Below are 22429 nucleotides of genomic sequence, written 5' to 3' on the forward strand. Positions count from 1 at the left end.
CCAGAAGCCTGTGATCTAAAAGGGGTCAGACTAATCTAATGGTTCTTCAGGTCTTAAAATCTTTAAATATGTGAAATCCAGGAGATGACATCTGATCTATTTAGGTTAGACTCCTAATGTGGTACACAGACAAGAGATGTCATGGTTTAGGTAGTCCCACTGCCTTTACTGGAAATATTAATGAGATAAGAGTGATAGAGGAAAAAAAAATGCATCATTAAATAGTAAGTGCAAGATCTAACATGTTTAGGCTCTTTAAGCATGTTTAGAATTCTCCTAACCTCAGATTGATTTCCTTAAAACAATTAAATCAATGGGAGGCTTGAAACTCAAACGGGAGTCAGAATTCTAAATCCATCTCTGGGACTGGGCCTGAATTGTCCCATTATGCACATCTGAATATATTCTATGTTGACATGGCTATAGTGAATCCCATTCTCTGGCTCATAAACATATTAAGTCCAATTGTGACTATTTTTATGGCATTTGATTTCTGACTGTGAACATTACCTCCTGTTCAACAAGCTCCAGTGTAATTTTCCATTTTGTTTCATTGAATTAAAGGAAGAAAGGAAACTGTCTTGTGAGTCTTTCATTTTATAGACAGCTGGTCATTTCATTAACACTTTTCATATTCTTGTTTGTCATGATGACTGACTACAGTAAAAAGATTTTCTTCCCATTAACATATGATGGAGCAGCACTTTTTTCCCAGGAATGTATTGATCGGGTGAGCAGTACATTTATTAAAACGTAACCAGCATCAACTTGCTGGCTTGTGAGAATGGTGCACACTTTAACCAATTAAATAGTCATGAAGAAGAAAAAAATCAATATTTCTTGGATCTTTCTACTCCAGACTTTGCCAGCAAAATGGCCTCTAGATTTACAAAATGAATAAACAAATAGATATAAATCATATTATTTTGATTTTTAATTATGTATTGGGTAAGAAAAGAATCTTCATAATTATCTGGAGCAAGATTAACATTAGTCAGATAAATATACTTCCATGATTCATAAATTACTGTAGTAAGAAAATGAAATTAATATGAATTAAAATCAATTTCATTATGTTTTAAGAAGATCTTACAGTACATATTTTTCTTGTTCAGAAGTGACTTTTAATATCTGTTGTATCCATTTTTGGAAGGCCAACTTCAGTATGTAACAGAAAAATGAGTGTTGAGAAGCAACGGGAAGTAATGAGCAACCACATGACTGAAGACAGACCAACTATATTATCATATTTAAACGAAGCATCTCAAAAAGTCCTATTCTCTATTATTCTTTACATTCTTCAGTTCTTTCTATCTCACTGCAATTTTTACAGTACTTGACACATTAAGGAACCAGATCTCATGTACTACTAACAAAAAAATAATCATTTATATTTTTATAAAGATTTTTTTAACCCACATTTCTGAAGAACGATATAGAAGATACCTTTCTGAAGAAAGATGTATGAAGAAATTGTAGGAAAATATATGAAATAATACTAATACATGTACAAGATGCATGGACAAATTTTTCCTGACAACTTCATCATTTTGGAAAACTCATTTTCAAGATCATGAAGTTAGCAATATTGCACAACAAAATCACATGTCTATTCTGAAATTTGACTGTTTTATTATTTTATTTTATTTTTTAAGAAATCATTCACAGTTAATCAATACAACATAGCTGGAGAATTGTTTTATTTTTATTTTTTATTTTGTGTGTGTGTGTGTGTGTGTGTGATAATCTCCGTAAATTCTCTCTTTTATAAACCTACAGCACTCACATTACAAGAAAGTTGCAGTTTAGATCGTAAAGCAGCTTACACTCTAAAGCTCTGAGTGCAATTGCTCACAACTTTTTACAATTATTTGATGAAATAAAGAGTTACACAACTGTTCTTAAAAGCAGGGTTCTAGAATGCCCTAACATCATTTCGTCTCAATGAGCCCTTGTTAAGCACTGACAAAATCCAGGGAGATGTAAGTGTACCAGCATGTGCTTCAGACAATTGGTGACCCATGTGAAAGTAAATGAAAGATTTCTTTACTAAGTTAAAACAAACAAGAAAACAAATAAACACCAAGTTAGGTGATGACAACTGTACACTTCAGACAGAAGGTATTTCAGAAAGGTGGATAGGAATAGATAGGGGATGTAAATTAGCATTAATGTTATGCTGAATGAAGAGTGCAGGACATTCAGAAAGCTACTAACAGTAGTGTAGATCACTCTTTCTAATAACTCCAGAAGAGATGCTGTAGTAGTCACCAGTTGCAAAACTCTGGAGATTATCCAGCTGGTCAACTCATTTCCGCAAAGAAACCAGTAAGTGGATAAATGGATGTTTATTAACCAAGAGGATTTGCTGTCACTTAAAGATTCCAGTAGCTGGCTTCATTTTTTTTTATTTTATTTTTTTCTTTAACACACTCACACCACACAAAACACAAGCTATATTAATTAAAATGAAACATTGGTGTGTTACTTCTATTGTTAGATAAATTGCTTTGAATTTTACCCTTGAGCATTTGTTAAAGTTGAACCTACGCTGAGGCATGCATGCATATTTTATCAAGGGTTAAGAACAAAAAAAGAGATTCCTGCAACTAAGACAATGATTTCAAACTGAACAAAATTCTAGATGGACGATTCAACCAGCTATACTAATACATGCACCTGTTTTGTTCAAAGGGCAATTTTTATGCGGACCAGTTAGCTAACAAGCAGCACATCCACTCAGTCTGTAAGTACAAATGCATGGTTATGAACCAAGAGGGACACACATGAAGGACAGCAGGCTTTAAAAGCAAACTTTCATATGAAATGACTTTTGACAAATAGTTCAAGGGCTACTGTTCCCTCATAGAAATGTTTGTTACTAAACATTAAGTTTAACATTCCAATTATTTTAACCTCTTTAATAAACATTTTGGAGAAATTATTTGCAAGACAAGTTCCTGTAAGTAGCAAAAAAAAAAAAAAAAGAAATGTTTATCTTTTTCATTTTTGAGTCTGCAAAATGACTTCTATTCAAATTACTGGGGAGACTTTCAGGAGATTCAGTGGGTATCAAATTAAACCCTAAATGAGATCATTATTTTGGTACTGTTGTTGCTTATTCTGTTATCAGTATTGTTGAAAACATAAAACTTGAAGAATGGTAACCATAACAAAAATCATTTGAGAACCCATCTCTGTGAGTCTTAAAATTAATCAGCTGCCTTTCCAAGGGGTAAACAATCCTGAAGATCCTGTAACTAAGAAAGATACTGAGAACGGAATCAAAGCTGAAAATGAAGTCATTAAAATGAAAGAAAAAATGAGAGTCACAAAGAGTCTTCAGATAAAGAGAAAATACGTACAGAATGAGGATCTTATCTGACTTAAACAGATGATAAATAGAAATCTGCTGCTTTCACAAAACACAAATATATTTCATGGCTTTGCATTAGGGACAAATACACAGTGCGACTGAGGGGGTAGGAAGAATAGCTAAATAAAGAAGGATTTTCAGTTGTGTTTTTATGCTGAAAGTGTTGAAAAATGTTCCTGTGAACAGCTATGTTAAAATATACTTCATTCTCTTTTGTAATTAAAAAAAAAAAAAAATAAATTGGTTTAACCCCATTTAAGTCCACAGAACCCATTAGTTTATATGAAAATTAGGAAACAGGCACAGAGATTGAAGTGTTTCATGCACGAAAGTCAACTTTACAAAAAGAATTAAAGATGTGCAGCTAACAATACCTGGAGAACAGACAGAAAACATAGCTTCATATCTCCCTTAAACAGAGATAGAGGAAGAAAACAAAGCTAATTTGATAATGATCAGATCATAAGTGCAAATAATCCCTCTGTTTTGTGTGTTTTTGCCTTTTTTTTTTTTTTTTTTTGGCTTGGTTTATTTATTTATTTATTTTTTTCACATTGCACTGAAGGATTTCAAAGCAACTTTGGTGATTCTTACAAGAACAAGTCACTAGATTAATTTGTGTGGAAAGACTCTGTTTCTATGACTTTGGGAATGTTCTTTTTAGATTGCAGAGAATCATCCAATCCTGGAAGAAATATTCACCAGTTCCCTAGTTACTTTTGAAGTAACTGAATATCAGTGTTTATTTAATTTCATGATTTACAAATAGGTAAAAACAAAGTTTCAAATCCTGAAAACTGCCTGGGAATTTCATGCTCCAGGAAAGGCAGATTCAGACAATGAAGACTGATCAGTCTGAGCTAGAAGGAAACACTTTTTTTTTTTTTTTTTTTTTTTTTTTTTTCTATTTGTGTCCAGAATAAGTGAATAAAAAAATGGAACTATTACTTTGGAAAAATACAATTTTGTTGTATTCAGTTGCACCACTGGGGATAACTGGGAAGCTGAGGGCAGAAACTCCCTTTACTCTACTTAGTTTTCTCCAGTAAAGAAAATGAATAGCTGGGGAGACAAGGGAATTTCCTTATTATCTTATTATAGTATATGTAAGTGATTCATTGCACAGATTGTTACAGACATCTCAGAGTATGAGTTCTTAATTTTTTTCATAGATTTATAGGAATGCATTTACCTAAGTCTAAGGTAGCAGGTGCATTTTTGAGAGTAGAAGCAAGTTTCTGTGCTGTAAGACCTCCAAAATACCAAGAACATTGCTCTTACTGTCTCTGCTAGACACTGCTTACTACCTTCCAAAAGTATCCTGAGATCTACAAATAAGAAATGCAACAAACATGCTAAAAATGTGAATTAACTGTTGTTGTGTAATGCATTAATATTACCAAGTATTTATTCTTCCTCATGATTGGAGTGTTGGCAAATCTTCCCTGCTTATATAAAAGATTAAATCATTAAAGTTTATGTCTAGTTTCAGGAAGAAAAAAAAAAAAAAAAAAAAGACAGGAATGTGATGAAAATTATAGCTTATACCCATTTAAACTTAATGAGTCACTTGCCATCAATACATAAAGTGGCTCTGATATTTTGGGGGTGAACAAGCTGTTATTAATCTTGCCCATTGCCTTTAATGCGTGATAGAGCACTAATGGATATGCAGTAAACAGAAACAATTAAGTAAATTTGCTGGAAAATGCTCTGGAAGGTAACACCCTCCTCCACTTGACTATAACAGTCTTTCTACCATGATCAATTAAGCACCGTTAATAAAATAAGATACTCAGCCAGAAATATATTTTTAACCTTGTTCTCTGAATGAAACAATTCCAGAGTCACCATCCCCCTCTTTCACTTTCAGACTTTATATTAAGTTAACAGACATAAAGATTCGAATTTGTTTAGCCTGAGTAAACAAGGACGTAGGAATGGGAGAACATATGACCAAGGGCATTTGAAAGGTGAAGAAAAAAAGATAGAAATTCCTTAGGATGGTTCAAGGGTGTATAATTAAGAATAATGGGACGGAAATGGGCAAGAGAAAAAGTGAAATAGCAAAAGCCCCATTTCTTGAGTCATTTAAAATAAGATTCAACAAAGCATTAAGACAGTAATCAGTAGACACAAAACTAATCCTTTTCATCTCTGGAAGATACTAAAAAGGTGCAATGAAGTACTTGTGTTATCTTTCCTCTCTGCTCTCTCCTCTACATTCTAAAAAATTGAACTAATCTCTCCTGAAAGATTTTCATTCTGTATACTGACACAACGTTCCCAATTCCCACTCCATCTTTGTGCATATGTGTTTGCAGATTTGAATATGCTCCATCCACTGGGACTTTCAAAATTCTAAATGTAAGAGTTATTTATTTATTTATTTATTTATTTTTTACAGCAATTTTGAAACAATACTTTAAGGACTGTTTTTTTTTTTTTCTTTTTTTTTTTTTTTCTTTTTTTTTGCTCTTGGTGTTTTCTCACAGCTTTAGTTTTAATTTTAACTTATTTTCTCCTTCCCTCTGATTATACAACAATCAAATATCCAAGCATGAATAGCTGAGATATGAAAGTTTGCATTGTGCTGTAATGCACTTTTCATAATGGCCAAGGATTCTATTTGCTACTTACCTGAACTGTATGATCTCCAATATTATGCTGGAAACTGCTTTTAAAAATAAAGCAATAAAGGAAAAAAAAAAATGGTTACAGAAATAAATTTTCCATGTCATGATAATGTGTTTAACAGTTCTAGCATGTATAACATTAAAATTTTATCAACAAATCACAGAAAGGACATTTTGTACACAGAAATCAATTTACCTTGCAACTATCCAAAAGACTCACTTGTAATTTATTTTGCCTATAAAACACTTTACTTTTAAACCTAATTTTATTTCTTCCAAGGAGTGCTGAAGAATAAAATGCTGCACATTTTTCTGCCTCCTGTAAGAGGCAAGCAGGACAAGTAGCAATAAAGATAAAGAAACTGGATAGAAAATGAACATCTGTGTCCTTCGGTAAATGAGAAAGTAGCATGGAGTCAAATACTTGCTCCTTCACTGATTGGGTATTTTGTTCCCATTGGGATACAGTTGATTTGAAGAAACGTATAAAATGAGAAACTCTTGCATTGGTTTATTATAGGAACATAAGGACAACAATTATGGTTTTCAGAGTCTTTCTTGTCCACAGTTCTCAGTACAAAAAGGCAAACAGCAGATGCCTCTGACAATAATACCTGAAAAGCTGTAACAGGCCAAACAGAAGCAGTCTTCTGACATGGAAACTTTGTTCTTTGTCACCTCTCAGTTATATGCCAGCCAGATTCATCCATATTTCTTCTTTAATTCCTTTCCTAATATATATGTGGGTATATATACATATATAATGATATTATATTATATTATATTACATAATTTATAAATAAATGTCCTTTAAAAATGTTAAAAAAAAAAAAAAAGTAAAAAAATCTTAAGTTGACTGTCACTGAACTCCTGGAAACAAAGACATCTTGTGGGAATGAGCTATGCAGACTAATTGTGTTCTGCTCATTTCTTTTTATCAAATTTCAATGTGCTATCTTTGATAGAAGTGAAGTCACAATTTGTGATATCCATCTGCGTAACCTACGAATACTGCCTGTGGCTATGAACTCTTAATAGATCTTAAAATGACAGCTCTGTGTAGATGTAGAACCTTCTAGCTCTTCTGTCATTTTTTACCCCTTTCATGTTGGAAGGAGATGAGGAGACAAGGAAGAGCAGGAGTAATAACTGTAATAACTGAGGATCATTAAGAGATGGTCCTCAATTCAAACAAAAACATTTAACAAAATACACTAACAACTGGGTTGTCAGGTAAGTGATTGCCCTGACAACAGGATCACCTAGTAAGGATCTTTGCTTACCTGGAAGAAGATAAAATGGTCAGGCAGTGTGTGGCAGAACCCATGCATTCCCTTACAGGTCAGGCTGAAAGAGAGGGAGCAGTGGAAAATACTTTGCTTACAACAGGGGAAAACTTGGACTTTTAAATTAAGATGAACATCTGGGCTTTCTTGAAGGACTACTAAGTGAACAAAGCATGGGGAAGGATCTGCCTATGGCAAAGGATGGCTTAAGAGCTCTGTGCAAAACCAGCATTCCTCCTGTCTCTTGAGAAAATTCCTCCACTGTCTCTTGAGAAGAAAAGACCAGGGCCAGAAGTTGAGAAATGTCTCCTGTGTTAAGTGAAAACTGCACTGAGACCCTGAAAGCACTGCACTGTGATTCCTCCCCTCTGTGAGGATGGGAGGTGAGGTCTTCGGAGCCCAGAAACTCACCAGAGAAGGTTTTATTAAATAGTGCTTCTAAATATAACTAGGGAATGGGATATCAACCTTCTGAGAGACCATTCAGTTGAAAGTAACTTTTCTCTCATATAACATTTAGTTATGAAGTAAAACATTTACACCTCTTTATTTACAAGCATTTTTACTCCATGAAAAGATACATTTTTCCTAACTTCAGACATCTAAAATGTCTATTTAGTCTAAATCATTTCTAGGATGGGATGATTTGGTTTCCAGAGGTACTTATATATTTTTTTTTTATTTTACTATCTGTAGGGAAAGCATAAGAAACTTTCTCTTAATTGGGTGGCAAAAGCTGAATGGGATGAATTCCAGCCCTTTGAGATTCACCACTTGAAAATTTATCCCTAGATATTGCTGCTTGAATAATATTAAAGTAAGTGTTAAGAGTATCCTGCATCTAGCTCTTACAGTAACCTCTAATTCTATTGATAAAACCATCTTTTCCATGAAGTACGAATGGTTAAAGCTCTCCCCTGAGCCTTTTATTTTTCTGAACATTTAGATGCTGTTCAATATTTATAGCTAAATTTCCAGTTGTACTTGTAAACACCAGACGGTAGGAAGATTTGAAGACTAAATATAGGTTGCTGAGCCTGGTCAGATGTTACATTTTAGGTGCCAATACAGACATTTACATATAAACCATACTATCAATATCTCATTTCAGTAGGCTAAAAAGCTTGCTGTAATGGATTTTTTATTGTTTCTTGCCTATTTTATAGAGTACATTTGCACTTTAAGATCTCTAGCAGGACACAATGGGAAAATTCTAGATCCTGTGAGAAACAGAACGTTGAACATTGGAACTGCTAGTAAAAATAATAGTAATAGAAAGAGATTATGTGTTTTCCCCCCTCCTCCCATTTCCACTAGAAATCTGCATGAGAGAATCATAGAATCATAGAACATGCCAAGTTGGAAGGGACCCATAAGGACCATCAAGTCCAACTCCTGGCACCACACAGGTCTGCTCAAAAGTTTAGACCATGTGACTAAGTGCACAGTCCAATTGCTTTTTAAATTCAGACAGACTTAGTGCAGTGCCTATGCCCCTGGGGAGCCTGTTCCAGTGTGCAACCACGCTCTCAGTGAAAAACCCCTTCCTGATGTCCAGCCTAAACTTCCCCTGCCTCAGCTTAACACCATTCCTATGGGTCCTATCACTGGTGTTTATGAAGAATAGGTCACCTTCCTCTCCATTCCCCCTTCTGAGGAAGTTGTACACTGTGATGAGGTCCCCACTCAGCATCTGCTTCTCCAGGTTGAACAGGCCCAGTAACTTTAGCCACTCCTCATACGTCTTCCCCTCTAGCACCTTAACCCCCCCTCCTCTGGATACTCTCCAACAGTCATTGCCTTTTTGTACTGTGGTGCCCAGAACTGCACACAGTGCTCAAGGTGAGGCCTCACCAGCGCAGAGTAGAGGGAGACAATCACTTCCCTCGACCGACTAGCAATGTCGTGCTTAATGCATCCCAGGATATGGTTGCCCTCCTGGCTGCCAGGGCACACTGCTGGCTCATATTCAACTTGCAGTTGACCACAACCTGCAGATCCCTCTCTGCAGGACTGCTCTCCAGCATCTCATTGCCCAATGTGTACGTATTGTCAGGGTTGCCCTGTCCCAGGTGCAGGACCCCGCACTTGCTCTTGTTAAACGTCATGTGGTTGGTGATTGACCAGCTCTCCAATCTGTCCAGGTCTCTCTGCAAGGCCTTTCCAGCCTCATCTGAGTCCACAACTCCTCCAAGTTTGGTGTTGTCAGCAAATTTGCTCAGAACACTTTCTAGTCCTGCATCCAAATCATTTATAAAAACACTGAAGAGGACTGGCCCTAAAATGGTGCTTTGAGGGACTCCACTAGTGACCATCAGATGTGGCCCCATTTACCACAACCCTTTGGGCCCTGCCCATCAGCCAATTGCTCACCCATCATATGATATTTTTGTTAAGTTGTACACTGGAAATTTTGTCCAGTAGATTCCTATGGGAAACCCTGTCAAAAGCCTTGCTGAAGTCCAAAAAGATCACATCAGCTGGTTTCCCTTGGTCAGCTAAATAGGTGATCATAAAAGGAAGTCAAATGTGTTGTCGATGGAAGGAAGACACAGACGCTCAATATGAGTGAACAGTGAACTTCAACTTTAATGGATAGCTCAGTCGCCTTTTATCTAGTTCGAAACTCATACATATTCCTAAACTAAACTCAGGATTGGCTAACATTTCCCGCGCTTTGCAGTTGCTACCGTCCTGGCCCAGGGGGCCTTCCCGATCGCCCAAGGGCATCGTGTCCTTGATCCTGATTGGCTCTCAGCCAGCTGTGTACGTGCCCAGACCCATGTAAGCTAAGTACGGTACTTCACCAGCCTATTGCCTCCCAACTGCCCAACATTCACATGTCCCACTTCACTTAACCATTCCTCAACAATTCCCCCGTTTTTATTTTGCTCAACAAATACCTTCTCTGTGAGTTGCTCTAGTTTCTTAGTTAGGCAGTTAAAAATTACATATGCAGCAATTATAATTAATTAACTATAAGTAGAAACCGAAGTCCCTCTTTAACTAACAGAACCCATCCACCCATGTTCCCAAAAACAGATTTAAGCCAACCGTCAAACCAACTATCTTGTACTACAATTTTTTGCGTATGATCCCTTAACCATTTCAACTGGTCGTGAATTGACTGACCATTGTCGGAAAGGTTAAAGCAGCACATTCTTTCCACATCTTCACACCCATGTCCCTGAGCCAGCAACAAGAAATCAATAGCGGCCCTATTTTGCAATACAGCATGTCTTAGACTCTCCATATCTTGTGACATTTCAGAAAGAACTTGTGTTGTTACATTTGATTGTTTAACAGCCCAACAAGCAAGTTTATTAATGTTAGTCAAAGCATGTGCAGTTCCCACACCACGTACCAAAGAAGCAAAGAATCTTTCTGCTGGACCCCACAATTCTACATCATCATTACAGTCAGAACCCAAAGTTTTTAGTTCTCGTTTAATTCTTCTGCTCCTTGTCGAGTTCTGCCACGAGTGCAAATCTGGAGCGAAAAGCGTGAGTCGTCCTAGATAACACGGACCTCCAAAAGCATTGGCTGGTATTCCTTGCCATGCACGGTCCCCACAGATTAAAAACACGCCAGGTGGCAAAGCTTTGGCCTGACTTTGAAGCCAGGTAGAATTGGTGTCACCTATTCCATACGCCCCAAGTGGTACACTAATGTTACCGGTGTTGTTCCATCCGCAGTAATGTCCATTGGCCTCAAATCCAAGGGTCCTCGATGTTATGTTGGTCCAGTTCGTTTTATTTTGCTTCCCTTCACTGAGTACAAAGCATGTTTGTGTCCAGTTGCTACTGCTATTTCCTACTACCACAGACCCCAGGAGATCTCGTTCTTGAGGGTCCCATGGCAGTGAGTAATTAAGAGCTTGCAGGGCAGCAACTACTCCATCCGAGACGTTTGCAGAAAGGGATCTACTGAGTAGAGTAATACTGGCAGAATATGGTGCTAACATTTCACTCAGTTCCTCTGGATCCCCTATTGGGACCCCAAACAAACATGTTCTAAAAGGGTCAGATGCAGAAGCGAGAGACAGACAAAATGAGCTCTGTCCAGACTGATTAGCCCAGGTGACCCATATATTCTGCTGAGGGTCAATTTTCCCTAAGATGGCATTACCATGTCCAGCCATTATTATAACTGATAACATAACCAAAGTCCCTTGCTTCGTTAATTCAGCCATAGTCGCTGTTATCCTTTCTTGGTGACTTTTCTTCAAGGGCTGGTTTTACATCAGATGTCAAATACATAACATAACACAACTATACAACTTAACCCTAATAACACTACAATTACTGTAAGCACTCAATGGCAACACAATTAATAGTAAGCAACACAACTCAATAGCAACACACCCAAACCCAATCACTTGATAGTGATTAAAGGCTGCTCTTGATAGTCGTCGAGGCACCACAGCCCACGTCACCGTCAGAATAACTATCAGGAACCTCTTCCTGGTCGTCCTCGGCGCGTGCAGACTCCAAAGCTGCTTCAGTCCGCTTTGCAGTGATCCACCGGGCACCCGCTTCCGGCACCACTTCAAAATCTCTATAACATTTTATAACATTTTTGCAAGTAACCCTTCAACCACATTTATCACAATACTACATGCAATGATGATTGACACCACAGCGAACAAAATCCTCAATCCCTCTTTGACTAATCCCAGTAACCATCTATGCATTGTTTCAAACAAATCAGTGAACCATTGATTGAAAGGATTGATACCAAATTGACTCTTTCTCATGTGCTCCTTCAAGAAAGTAATGGATTTGTGAATTGACTCATTAAGATCAAAAAGTTTTAAACAGTACGTTCCCTTAAGTTTCTCCAAGTGGCTACTTCACACAATGACTCCATACTTGTGAAACATGATTTTGCTCGACCAGTACTAATTTCCTATGATTTCAGCCTGTACTATGGCAATAAATGCGCTCTCACTAACACAGCACACTTGTACACCCAGAGCACACTTGCACACTCAGAGCACACTCACACACCCAGAGGCGTCTGGCATATCTCACTCTCAATCATACCACAACCTCAATCATACCACAAGAATATAATTTAGAATGATAAGCAAACAAACAAGTATTGCCTCTCATTGTGTTCCTCATGAAGTGACTTGCAACACTTTGTTTTAAAACCTTACCCTTACACAAATACTTTCAACACAAAATACCTGGACATTTAAGAATAACACATACAATTATTAACACTCCAGTTAGTATCCCTTTTGCATTTTAAGGTAAACCTCTTATAAAAAGTATGCCAGAGAGAAGCAGCACAGCCGCCGCTGCTTCCATGGTTCCGTCAGACAGGCTGCAGGGTCCTGATGTCCGTCCCTCTGCTCTGTGCCGACTCGCCACATGGTGAGGCTCGGCTGCCGTTCGATTCTGCGGAACTCCAAGCGCAGCGCTGCACTCTGCTGCGCATGCGCAGCCCCGCCCTGTCATTGCACCGCCAGGGGTGGCTTCCAGCGTGCGGGAAACCTGCTGTCTCGTGGCGGTGACTGAGGGGGGGGAGGCTACCATTGCCCCGTAGTCCCCTGAGGCAGCGTTACTTTTCTCACTAAAGGCGGCAGTGGGCAATCCCCAGCTCCAGCACTTCCCGGCAATCCCAGTCGCTCTGTAGCGGCAGTAGCGACTCTCTGCTCAGCCTGATGTGTAACTAAGGCATTAGTGACTGTTCTCCAAGGCCTCAGTATTTTTTTAGCAGCCTTATTTTCATTAATAACTTCAAACAATTTGTCCCCAAATTTACGCCACTCTGTTTGTTCAAAAACTGTATCAGGATTGATAAAACAACCCTGCGCTACAACATATGCTAATAATTCTGGTAAATCCTTTTTGCAGTCTATAAGCTGCGTGCTCCGCTTTTCTAAAAAGCATTTGAGCAAATTATACGCCACTTGTCTCTCCATACCTTTATGTGCGTCGGTACCATTGCAGCCTTTGCAAAGACCTCGGCGGCGCTTTCCGGCAGGACCCTCTATGGGCTCGTCCCGGGTGCGAGGACTCCCTTTCCGAGCTGCGGGTGCGGGGATTTCAAGTTTTCGTCCCTTTCGCCTTTCAGACCTTGGGTGCGGGGATTCGACAATTTTGTAATCCTTTTCACCTCCTGAGCTGCGTTGCAGGACCGGTTCCCGTATTCCGTCCAACCGTGGCTCGCAGGTTCAACTCCAGCCGAGTCCCTGTTCCCATTCAGATCGGTCCCTGTTCGGGCGCCATTTGTTGTCGACGGAAGGAAGACACAGACGCTCAATATGAGTGAACAGTGAACTTCAACTTTAATGGATAGCTCAGTCGCCTTTTATCTAGTTCGAAACCCATACATATTCCTAAACTAAACTCAGGATTGGCTAACATTTCCCGTGCTTTGCAGTTGCTACCGTCCTGGCCCAGGGGGCCTTCCCGATCGCCCAAGGGCATCGTGTCCTTGATCCTGATTGGCTCTCAGCCAGCTGTGTACGTGCCCAGACCCATGTAAGCTAAGTACGGTACTTCACCAGCCTATTGCCTCCCAACTGCCCAACATTCACATGTCCCACTTCACTTAACCATTCCTCAACACAAATGGGTCATAAAAAGAAATCAAATTTGTTAGGCAAGACCTACCTCTTATGAACCCATATTGGCTGAGACCAATGACCGCATTGTCCCCCAGGTGCGCTTCAATAACTTAAGAATCATTATGTCCTTAATTTTACCAGGTACTGACGTGAGACTGACAGACCTGTAATTGCTAGGGTCTTCTTTCTTATCCTTCTTGAAAATTGGCACAACATTTGCCAGCATCCAGCCTACTGGGACCTCTCCAGGTGCCCAAGATCATTAAAAAATACTTGAGAGAGGTCCCGCAATTACATCAGCCAGCTCTTTAAGCACTCTGGGATGAATACCCTTCGGACCCATAGACTTGTATGGATCCAGGTGGAGCAGCAAATCCCGCACATGTTCAGGGTCGGTTGGGAGTTTATTATTCCCACTGTCATGGTCCTCCAGCTCAGGGCACCCGGGATCCCGAAGCTCATCATCAGCATTGAAGACAGAGGCAAATAAAGCATTAAACATCTCTACCTTGCCTATGTCATTGAGGAGACCTTTTTCCATCAAGTAGCGGACCTAAGTTTTCTTTGGTACTCCTTTTTCTGTTAACATATCTAAAAAAAAACCTTTTTTATTGTCTCCCAGAGACATGGCCAGCTTCAACTCTAGTTGGGCTTTGGCCACACCAATTTTCTGCCTACAAACATGAACAGCATCCCTGTATTCCTTCTTCTTCGCCTGACCCTCCTTCCAGCAGCCACACTTTCTTTTTTTGCCTAAGCTCCAGTAGAAGATCTCTGGTCAGCCAAGCCGTCCTTCTGCCCTGCTTGCTGGATTTCCAATATTTTGGAATTGCCTGATCTTGTGCTTTTAGGAGGCAGTGCTTGAAGACTGACTAGCACTGGTGGACGCCAATGCCTTCAAAAGCACTTTCGCAGGGGACCTTGCTGACTAGTTCCCTCAGCAGCCTGAAGTCTGCTTTCCCCATATCCAGGGCTGAAGTTTTGGTGGCAGTTTTCCTTCCGTCACCATAAATTCTAAACTCAACCACTTCATGGTCACTACGACTGAGACAGCAACCAATTGCCACGTCTCCCACAAGTCCCTCTCTGTTCTCCAGTAACAGATCTAGGAGTGTACCTTTCCTAGTTGGCTCCCTTAGCACCTGCACCAAGAATTTATTACCTAGATGCTTTATGAACCTCCTGGACTTGCTTGTGTCAGCTGTGTAGTGACCCCAGGTGATGTCTGGCAAGTTGAAATTCCTCATAAGGACAAGGGGAGTTGATCTCAAGGCATTTCTTAGTTCTGCAAAGAATAATTCAGTGGTTGATACCATGGCCAGGCACTTCACAAGCAAGTTACAAATACAAATGTGAAAGACCGCTGTGGAGGAGCAGTGAGGGACCCTCCCTGTGTGAACTGTTGCACCCCACCCTTCTGACGTACTTCATGCTCTGTTTGCTGGTTCTGGTCGCTGAGCTCCTGGTCACTCGTACTCCCCAGGGGCTGCTTTTTAACGGCCAGGGAGGGAGTGCTGCTTGCTCTGCCTACACCTCGTCAGCCTCCCTTGAAAGGGCTGCCAGGTCCTGGTGTCTCCCTCGGCTGCTTTAGTGGACTCGATACTGAAAAAAAGCCCTGCCTGTCCCGATCCCCCACTCTGCTGCCCAATGTGTATGCCCCGGAGCTGATTGTCTCGGCAATCCTGTGAGAAACAGAACATTAAACATTGGATCTGCTACTAAAAGTAATAGTAATAGAAAGAGATTATGTGCTTACCCCCTCCTCCCATTTCCACTGGAAATCTACATGAGAGAAGCAAAACCTATGTTCTTTCTCTCTCTCCCTTTCTTCTTTTTTCCACATTTTTTCTTCCAAATGTTGCCTGAAAATTTGAGGAAAATTGCTTCCTGTACACAAGACGGTATTCTATTCTTGCAGTGTTATTTGTATTGTAATTGCTCTTTGCAGAAGCTTAGTCTAACTCTGAAGTTTGAACTATAACACAAACTGAGATATAAGCTTCCAAATATTCTGAAGTGATATGCATGAAACAAATTATTTAATTAAAATGTCTCAAATTTAAGTTAATGTTTCAAAGTGTTAAACTAATTAAATAATAATAATAATAATTTGTAGGAAGTGGTTGTTTGTAACATGAGAAGAGGAAAAACATGAATGCCAAAGAAGAACATGAGTGATTTTCTCTAAGTAGTTTTAGAATAATTTCTCTTGATGCAAGAACTGACCCCAGGAATATGGAGAGGAGAAAAAAGAGAAGAGATTGTCCTCATAAAACTTTCAATCCCAAGAACCATAATCAAACAAATATCTAACAAGTTGCATCCTTTCTCTCATCTCATTTGAACAAATGCAACTTCTGGAGTGCTTGAAAACCTAGTCTGACTCCATGCTTCACTGCTCCATCGCAAACTCAAATGTTAGCAAAATCCAACATGGAGTAGAGATGACTAGCCATTGCACAATTAATAAATGCTACGATACTTTTTTCAGTCCTTTGTGTTGTCTAACTTCCATGTGATGATGTTGCTGCCTGTTCCTCTAATAAACTAGTCTTATGATTTTATTTTATTTCCCTGATATGTAGCCAGATCTTTTTTTTTTTTTTTTTTTTTTTTTTTTTTTTTTTTCCCCAGATTCAGCCTGATTCAAAACAATTTAACTGATAGGTAAAAATTCTAACTTCATTAAGTTTTGAATCTAAGGGTTGGGCTGATTCTTTCTACAGCTTATATACTTACCAAGCAAAAATAAAATGTAATTATATTGGGACTGTTTCTTTAGGTTCCACATTTCACAAACAACAGGGAGTTCTGCTTCCCTGAGACATATATACTTCAGACTACATTTAGACAAAATTATTTTAGAAGATTAAAATTTATCTATTTTCCCTCATATCAAATGATTGGATGATCCTTTCAGACTCCCCAAAATCAAGCTTGCCAGGTTTTGGCTGTTCAGTTTGGAGAAGGAAGGGAGAAGTCCAATGCAGTTTACAAACTATCTAAGCCCTCCAGCAAGTGTCAGCATTATCCAAGATAAACTCACATCAGAACAGACGCCTTAATTTACAACCAGGTTTTATATTCCACAAATAATTTATTAAGATACAGAACATTCATCCATCGGGATTTAGAAATAAGCTCATATCCTGTACAGATTGCACATTTCAGCTTCAAATTGGAAACAAAGGAGTTACCAAATATTATTAACACAGCTGCAGTGTTGTAATAGATGTTGAGGGTGGCTTCCAGCTGAGGCAGTCTTAGTGTGGTGCTTTCTGGCACAAGCAAAAGACGGGTCCCATTTGGCACAGCTTGTAGAGCCCTGTGGAAAGACAGGAATCTGGGTTCAATGCTTGTATGCAGCAATGTAGCCTAAATATAGATGGATGCCTGTGCTTTGGATAAAGATAATATTGACATTTACCTGTCCCATTGAATGAATGGGACTGGGAATTCACCAGACAGAGGATTCTCCACATTCAGTGAATTTGTTCCAATGTCTATGTGATCATTTTTCCAGATGAAATCCAACATGGGACATTAAATCAGAACAGCCAAAATCTGTTATAGCTGTAGTTTATGTGCAGTGTCACTACTGCCACATTTGTGCTGCTTCCTTCCTGTGTGGGAACAGAGTCCATTTTAATATGACACTTGCCATACTTAGGGAGGATTGTTTCTTCTGGAAAATTGATGCTAAAATTCCTCAGGAAATAGCTGTAGCAAAGATAGTCTATAAAATCTCTATGCAAGATTTTATGTCCCAATCTTATGGCTTTCTAGCAGGCATTTGTGGCATACTTACTCACCAACTGGAGTCCAAGGCTGCTGCTGGATTCCTCTTGATGGTGAAACTACTGTATATCAGTAAATCTGAAGAATGCAGTTGTTTGTAGTCTAAGAAACTTCCAAACTGTTGGTTAATGATTTTGTCTCACTTCAAACAGCATCTGTCTCTAATCTGATTTATAGAAATAAATACATCTGATCTAGTCATGGACTTATTTGCATGTGAAAAAGTCTAACACAAAAAGCTGCACTGTATTTGCTCAGTACTAGCTGCTGCTACAAATACCTCCTATGAGAAAATGAGAAATGTCCTCAGCTTCCTACTCTGTCCTCCTCAAGAAACCACTTCAGAACTGTTAAAGGTCTTCAGTATCTGAGTCAATGAGGTCAACATAATCTAAATGAGTAGCCAAAAAGCATGAGGATGAAGACTGTGTGGGATGATTTGTCCCTTAAGATAATGTGTTTAAAGAATGGTTGATTAAAGATTTGGCACTCAAATGCAATCAAATTTCTAGCAAAAGCCTGGAACTGCCTGATTATGTAAGAATATAATAAAAAAGAAAATCCTTCCCCCTCAAGTCTCAAAATCTAAACAGAAAACCACACCATAAACAATCAATCAAACAAAAAAATAGTTGTTGTTGTTGTTGTTCATGCTACTCCATGGACATAATAAAAGTATGAACCATAAATGACAGATGTTAATGTTGTTTGAAAACATGCAAGATTTTCAGGTAATATGTTGCTGAGCCCAGTACATGGATGTCTGAACACATTAGTAAAGAGCTTACAGTTCCCTTCCATACAAGCACGAGGCTATAGAGCATATTTTCTATAGCCACACCAAGTCTGAGAATAGATTTTCCTGTTATTTTTAATTTGTTTTGCAGCAGAAATAACTGTCCAAGGAAGTCCATAGTCACGAAGTCTTAAGCATCATAGAAACATTTATTGAGACAGTCACTGTCTGAAAAATTTCTCAGTGTAGCGATAGCAAGGAATAAGGAAACAATATTATAATTTATTTGCAAGTAGGAAACTAAAGGTCAGACTGTGAAAAGATTATTTTGCGAAGTCACATGAGAGGCTTCTTCTCAGGGTAGGGAATGTGGGAAGCTCTACTCATTTCATCAGTCTCACAGTCCATCCTCAAAAGTCTTCATTCTTCTCACAGGTTTTACAGAAACTTTTTTGTTTGTTTATTTGTTTGTTTGTTTGTTTAATTTCTACTAAATATATAATCCAAACACTCCAATGAGTTTATGTAGTTCAAAGTATGCAATCACTTTTGCTTTATGGACACTTAAGTAATACAATATCTTTTGGTAAGTATCCTCTTTTGTAACAGGATGTTTTCTGCACATAGTTGGACAAAGACCTCCAGCATTAAGTATCACTGTTATTATTCCCCTTTATTCATACACTCAATGCACTTCTTTGCTCATGATTCATTTAAGATGGTGTTATATATATATATATATATATATATATGTATGTATGTATATATATATATATATAAATAAAAAGAATTGAATTGTAAATTAAAGTACACAGATGTACACATTTTCTCATCTCTTGTCTGAACTTTGAACCACAATGTTCTTCAAATGGAAACAAGTAAATAACAGCACAGAATAATAATTCCATACAAGTCTCATGCATTTATTAAGTTAAATCCCACTACAAAAAACTCTCAGCTCTGTCATCCAAAAAAGAAAAAATAAAATAAAAATCCACTTTCAGTAAGGTGTTAAACAAAAATCTTACCTTATGCCTGAATTAAAGGAGGCTGAGAAGTTCTAATGTTTTCATTCTTTGTAACTAGCAAGAACACACTTTTCCACTATTTTACATGAAAGAATACATTTACATGAAAGAATTCCACATACTACGAGAATCTAAATTTCCATGATATTAAAGGGGAAAAAATAATAAAGCAACTACATACATTTTAAAACTAATAATAAGGATATTATTAAAAGTAATGTTTTAGAAGGATTATTATTTTTTTTAATTTTAAAATCCAAGATCACATTTTATGTACCAAACTATTTAGAGGCAATTGGAATAAACAGTGAAGCATTCTACCCAGTGGTTTATGACTATCAGAGGTAGTAATAACAGTAGTCAGGTAGCGTCTCTACACATAAATAATTACATCTCAGATACGGCTTTGTATTAACTTGTACAGTACATACTTTTAATGGGTTCCAGATTTCATAGAGACATATGCTGGAAAAGCAGTTGAGAATAATTTCATATGAGAAAATATAATTATTTCTAAAATAATTACAATTATAAATGATTAAATAAACATGTAGTTGCATGTTATTCTTTTAAAAGAATATAAAGAGGTGATAATGTACCACCTGTGGAACTTGCATTGCCTTTGGCTTAAGCCTCTGCAATTCATAGCCTCATATTTGAAAGTCCCTGTATATGTATATATACAACTTCCCTACACCACCCCCAAAGACGATAGTTCTGCATTCATGAGCACTCATGAATGAGTGAACATGAATGAACACTTCTTGACTTTTTGGAAATACTTTGATGTACTTCCAGATGATAATCTGCAGGTGTAACTCGGCTGTACAGAATTGCTCCAAAAGTAATTTGTTTGTTATTATCAAACCTTTACCAAAATCATTGCTAGAAGACAGTTTCTTTTTCTCTGTGTGAGCATCCATTCTTAGTTGTCTTTCCCTAACAAATCAGCTGCTTGAAAAGATCTTCCACAAAACTGTGAAGATGAATATTAAAATATGAATATTAAAATATGAATGTCAAGGATTTCCAAACAACTCAAAGGCAAACAAAGTAGGAAAAAGGTAATGAAGGGTATGGGGTGGGAAGGAGATTAAGAAGATGCTGTGCTGTAAGTGTCTATTGATGTTACGAGACTTACTAGGTACTTTGTTTCTCATGAATGTGAAATTATGTCCTCCGTTATGAGTACAGATATGTCCTTACTGAGATCCATCAGTGAGCTGGAGATGATTAAATATGACCTAGAAAACGTAAAAAGTTCAAAACAGAGAAAAAATGAAGTTAACAGTAATATGAGCCATTCAGTTCCTTGTTTTGACCTCAGGTTATGTTTGGACGATACAGTACAGACAACTCTTGGTTTTTGTAATGCCTAAGAAAGCAAGCACTGATCCTGATCAGCACAAGAAGGAGATGGAGCTGTTAAAATGGGTCCAGAGGAGGGCCATAAAGATAATCAAGGGGCTGGAGCACTTCTCTTACAAAGACAGGCTGAGAGAGTTGGGGATATTCAGCCTAAAGAAAAGAAAACTCCAGGTTAGAAAACTCTTTGTCCAGTCAGATAATGAAAGAACAAGGGTGTGTGTGGGGGTGGTTTTAAACTGAAAGAGGAGAGATTTAGATTAGAGGTTAGGAAGGAATTCTTCACTAGAGAGTGATGAGGCACTGGCACAGGTTTCCCAGAGAGGCTGTGGATGCCCCATCCCTGGAGGTGTTCAAGACCAGGTTAGGTGAGCAACCTGATCTAGTGGGTTGCATCCTTGCCTATGGCAATGTGGTTGGAACTAGATGATCTTTACGGTCCCTTCCAACCTGTGCCATTTTATGATTCTATGATTCTATGATTCTATGATTCTATGATTCTATGATTCTATGATAGCTTATCCAGAGCACACCTTGATGGTTTAGTTCAGAAGCCTAATTCAGACTTGTCAGCATGAGAAATGTAGGTGCCTGGCACCAACAGGATGCTTGAGTGTGTTCATCAGATGTACAGGCTCTTTGTACAATGAACAGAGAGAGCTTGGTGCCTCTGAAGGATGATTCATAGTGTACTAGTAAAATTATATTTCATTATTACCTTTTCACTGTCTGGGTAGGACTGAGTTTTCACTGCTGGGTGACTGAGTTTTCCTAAACTGAACTACCTAAAAAATTGACACAGGAACAGTGGAAAATATTATTAATTTTGAGTTTTGTAGCAAAACATTAGGATTCAAAAAAAAAAATTAGGATTCAAATCATATGCAATTGTTTGGGCATATGGCAGAAGGCCTTGCAACAGCCCAGTGGTTATGGCTTATGCCAAAATATGAAATACCTCAATTCTGTACAGGAGGACAGGGAGAATCACAGATGATCAGTTCCCATCCTCCAGTGTCCTGGTTTCAGTTAGGACAGAGTTAATTTTCTTCCTAGTAGCTGGTAGGATGCTATGTTTTGGCTTAGGATGAGGAAAGTGCTGATAACACCCCGATGTTTTAATTGTTGCAGAGCAGTACTGACACCAAGCCAAGGACATCTCAGCTTCTTGTTCTGTCCTGCCAACGGGCAGGCTGGGGGTGCAGCAAGATCTGTGAGGGGACAGACCCAGGACAGCTGACCCAAACTAGCCAAAGGGGTATTCCATACCATCTAACATCATGCTAAACAATATATAGGGGTGGCTAGCTGGGGGAGGGGGGCCGGACTGCTCGGGGTTAGGCTGGGCATTGGTCAGCGGGTGGTGAGCAGTTGTATTGTGCATCACTTGTTTGCACACATTATTATTAGTAGTATTATTATCATCATTATTATTTTTCTGTCTTAATAAACTGTCTTTATCTCAACTCACAGGCTTCACTTTCCCATTTCTCTCCCCATCCCAGAGAGGGAGGAGGGAGGGTGAGCAAACGGCTGCATGGTGTTTAGCTGCCAGTCAGGTTAAACCACAACATCCAGGAAAATGATTTTACCATAGCTCAGGCTACCAGAAGCATTGCTTTGA

The sequence above is a fragment of the Aythya marila genome (genome assembly GCF_965140915.1).
Source record: "Aythya marila genome assembly, chromosome: Z".
In the NCBI taxonomy this organism is placed as follows: Eukaryota; Metazoa; Chordata; class Aves; order Anseriformes; family Anatidae; genus Aythya; species Aythya marila.